This window comes from Anopheles arabiensis (assembly GCF_016920715.1).
Source record: "Anopheles arabiensis isolate DONGOLA chromosome X unlocalized genomic scaffold, AaraD3 X_pericentromeric_contig0008, whole genome shotgun sequence".
NCBI classification, from domain to species: Eukaryota; Metazoa; Arthropoda; class Insecta; order Diptera; family Culicidae; genus Anopheles; species Anopheles arabiensis.
In genome coordinates, this window is record NW_024412086.1 from 92,501 (window position 1) to 96,918 (window position 4,418).

The following is a 4,418-nucleotide window of genomic DNA, read 5'->3' on the forward strand; positions in this document are numbered from 1 at the left end:
TGGTTTCTCTTCCTCCCCTTATTAATATGCTTAAATTTAGGGGTAGTCACATCACTTGAGGCCTACGTGGTATAACCGAGACGTAAGTATTACAGCTACGCCCGTGCCGTGGGTTGATACTTGTATATGTAGGGCTAACTTAGCGTGGTAGCGCAACGCCGTGTATGGGCCTCATGAGTTACAGCGACTTAGCTTTCCGAATCCCTCGACGAGCCGACTTTAGCCTGGAGAGTAGACTGCCGGTGGCCATCGGGAACGACGTAGCATTAGTTCGAACCATGCGGCTTGACACACACCACAAGCCCTACGCATCAAACACCACCAACACGAAACGCATCCAACATACGCTCGAGAGTGTCCACTTTCAACGCCCGAGGACCCGCAGACGGGGACCAAGCACGTCATCATGCACAGCGGCCGCCCAGTGCGTCGGATGACCCGGACACCTTCGCGGACGGCCACTGTAGTTAACTAAATGAGACTTTGGTAATTAGTAGGCACTCAAGAATGTGTGCATCGGTCGGGATTAAACGTCCGATGCGCCATATGCGTTCAACTTATCAATGTTCATGTGTCCTGCAGTTCACATTATGACGCGCATTTAGCTGCGGTCTTCATCGATCCATGAGCCGAGTGATCCCCTGCCTAGGGTTTAAGTAGTGCCTTTCGGCGCCGAGTGGCGTAGCCGCGTTCAAAGTTTGGCATGCAACACACTCGACCTGCAACAATGGGTTACTCAAACTTGTACAAATACAAGTGTTGTCTCTTACGAGACGTCTTGATATGCTCTCTACAAAAGCGTACGCTAATGCAGGTGTACGTCCCAGATAGTGACGATCTCCGGGAGGAAGAACTTAAGGAACTCCCTGCACATATCAAGACTGAGGTTTTGCCGTGCATGCCGAGTGCAAGTTACCGCGTTCACAAAGTTTGGTATGCAGCGCACTTGACCTCCAACATAACACTTTATCCTCGTTATTACTCATTCAAAAACCACGTTAATGATCCTTCCGCAGGTTCACCTACGGAAACCTTGTTACGACTTTTACTTCCTCTAAATCATCAAGTTCGGTCAACTTCGGCCGTGCCAACTGCAACTCACGAAGGAATCGCGGAAGGTGTGCCTCCAGAGACCTCACTAAATAATCCATCGGTAGTAGCGACGGGCGGTGTGTACAAAGGGCAGGGACGTAATCAGCGCTAGCTAATGACTAGCACTTACTAGAAATTCCAGGTTCATGGGGACTACGTCCCAATCCCTACTAAATGAGCATTTGGGTGATTTCCGTTCCTCTCGGAATGGGGCGCCATAAGGCGAGAACACGCTGCTCACACATTGTAGCACGCATGCAGCCCAGAACATCTAAGGCATCACGGACCTGTTATCGCTCAATCTCATCTTGCTAAACACAAGTTGTCCCGCTAAGCAGGGCAGAACTAAGTGACGGGCACCCGTGAGGACACCGCCACTCTAACGTCAGGTGCGCCCGGAGGCACACTACTGACAGCGTTCTAGTTAGCTTGACTGAGTCGCGTTCGTTATCGGAATTAACCAGACAAATCATTCCACGAACTAAGAACGGCCATGCACCACTACCCTTAAGTTTGAGAAAGAGCTATCAATCTGTCTTACCTCAATAAGTTCGGACCTGGTAAGTTTTCCCGTGTTGAGTCACCAACTTGAGATTAGAAGGTAGGCGGTATTGCTAATGGCAGTTTACTTAGAATTCTGATTAATGAAAGCATCCTTGCAAACGCTTTCGCTTCTGTGGGTCCTACGACGGTCTACGAATTTCACCTCTCGCGCCGTAATACCAATGCCCCGACTACTTCTGTTAATCATTACCTCTTGGTCTACAAACCAACGAAACCACTCAGACCGAGGTCATGTTCCATTATTCCATGCAAAATTATTCTCGACAACGCCGGCCCCGGAGACCGGACGCTTTGAACTAGCCTGCTTTGAGCACTCTAATTTGTTCAAGGTAAACGAGAGTTCCCGGGCACCATGAAGCTGGGTCGAACAAGACCTTGACCGACGAGGTCGCGGCGACAAGTCCTGACCCGTCACGGAGTAGAACGCCCAGGTACACCATTGTGAGTCGCAGCCGCGAGCGCGTACACGGACGGTCCCAACCGAGAGGCGGGCGCCCGCGACGGACGCGAGTCTGGACGGGGTATCAACTTCGAACGTTTTAACCGCAACAACTTTAATATACGCTAGTGGAGCTGGAATTACCGCGGCTGCTGGCACCAGACTTGCCCTCCACTTGATCCTTGCAAAGGATTTATGCTCAACTCATTCCACCATGGACCATCGTTAGAGGTCCATATTGTTATTCTCGTCACTACCTCCCCGTGCCGGGATTGGGTAATTTACGCGCCTGCTGCCTTCCTTGGATGTGGTATTTCTCAGGCTCCTCCGGAATCGAACCCTGATTCCCCGTTACCCGTCGCAACCATGGTAGTCCTCACACTACCATCAATAGTTGATAGGGCAGACATTTGAAAGATCTGTCGTCAGTCGCAAGCGACCGTACGATCGGCATCCTTATCCAGATTTCAACTCAAAGCGCCCGGAGGCGATTGGTTTAACCATTGCGTACCAGTTCCGACCTGAGGAGCCAGTCCCGGCATAATGCATGTATTAGCTCTGGCTTTTCCACAGTTATCCAAGTAACTGTTTGGATGAGGATCTTGTAAATTATAGCTGTTATACTGAGCCTTATGCGGTTTCACTTTCTAGGAAGCTTGTACTTAGACATGCATGGCTTAACCTTTGAGACGAGCGTATATCACTGGTAGGATCAACCAGAATTCGAGTCAATTGCTTGAACACGAACTACACTCTTGATCACGCGAGGCGCAAGTCCCCCGTGACCACCAGTTCTGTGACGCCGGAGCGTCGTTGGCGCCACTCGATAGACTGCACAAGCAGACAACGTCGGATGCATTGCACATGGCTAGCGGATCTACTCTCTGCACTGCGTCGGGTGTTCCTACGTCTGTCTGGAGACATTGCTAGGCCAGTACGGCACTCTGCGCACTCTTGCTTGTCCTCTTCGATGACTGGGCCTCTTTAAGGGGGTTGTATTCCGGTACGACATATCGACTGGTACACATTGCACGCACTAACGATCTCTGCACTGAATGGAACTCATTCATAACCACCGTGACGGGAGACTTTGCTAGTACGCACGATGTTACCGCGGCATAACCAACCAACTTAAGCACCTAGGGGAAGTTGTGATGCCATCTGAACACCCACCGACTGATGCATTGAACGGCTAAAGTTGACCTTCAATCCGAACTGGCACTTTGCGGCGTGGAGGCAGTTGCGCGACCACTCCTATCCCAAACCAACAAAGCATGGTGTATCCTAAGTGTTCGGTACAAGCACACCACGACGGGACACATTGAACGGTTCAGCGATCTCTGCTAGTGGAAGAACTCCAACGTGATACGGGAGACATGCTCTAAACCGAACGGCATCTCTGCGCGTTTACTTGACGCACCCCAACTTGGTCAACTGTTGGACTTTTTCGTAATCACGGCGGGACACATTGAACGAGCTCTAACGGATCTCTGCACGCATGGAACATGGTGGCGGGAATCATTGCGAACTGAACGGCGCTCTGCGCGATGTACAAAGCCCAACAGGAACCTCGTATCGGCTGCCGAGCCGGAGCTTGAACAACTTGGACTTCACCCCACCATCACTCCCTGAGGGATCCGCAGAATTGCTTCTGGGTCCCGTATCGTTATTTGCGATTCGTTTTTGCACATACACTACATTGAACTATTCCAACTTGTTTATCCGCATGGCGAACATTTGCTGCATAGAACATTTAAGTTCCACTTCGCTCTCCCCTACGTGGGTCTGAGCTTCGCTCTCAGGAAAAAATATGCCACATTTGGTAGGGAGACCCGGTTTCATCACGCTTTGTGCCCTGCACCATATATACCCTCATAAATTTATTCATTGGATTAGATCCAAGGAACACCAGATCATGCACCACTACCCATAATAGCTCATCGAGCTTAGCGTGAATCCTTCGGGTTTCCCTAAGTCTGATTGGTCTTGCAGAGTTTAAAACAACGAAGCTTAGTTTCAAGCAATGGTTAATATACGCGTATTCAAAACCCTTAGCTGTTACAACTTTTTACTAGAAACCATCACGACGAAGTCTTTGGGTCCGTAGACCCGTGATGTACTGCTCCAGGGAACGTTTTGATAGGGTGGAAGCTCAAAATCATAGGTTAAAATCATCGGCAGAGCCCACCAGACACCACTTTTGCTTCATTAGTTCGGACTATAGGCATACGACGATTTTTATCGCGGAGGGGACGTATGACCCAAACGGGGGCTTAATGACCCACTGCCACTGCAAACCATGCTCCTACGACTAAATAGAGGT

At 50.1% G+C, this 4,418-nt stretch overlaps 2 non-coding genes across 2 annotated transcripts in view; both read right to left on the minus strand.

The window, feature by feature from the left end:
* LOC120907524 overlaps positions 1-64 on the minus strand; it is a 4,039-nt gene extending 3,975 nt beyond the window's left edge. The window contains exon 1 of the ribosomal RNA XR_005740626.1: positions 1-64. This exon is cut by the window's left edge and continues 3,975 nt beyond it. This is a non-coding gene — a ribosomal RNA (large subunit ribosomal RNA).
* A 431-nt stretch (positions 65-495) lies between these two features.
* LOC120907532 lies at positions 496-653 on the minus strand. The gene has a single exon (XR_005740631.1). It is a non-coding gene; the product is annotated as a 5.8S ribosomal RNA (ribosomal RNA).
* Positions 654-4,418: the final 3,765 nt, after the last annotated feature.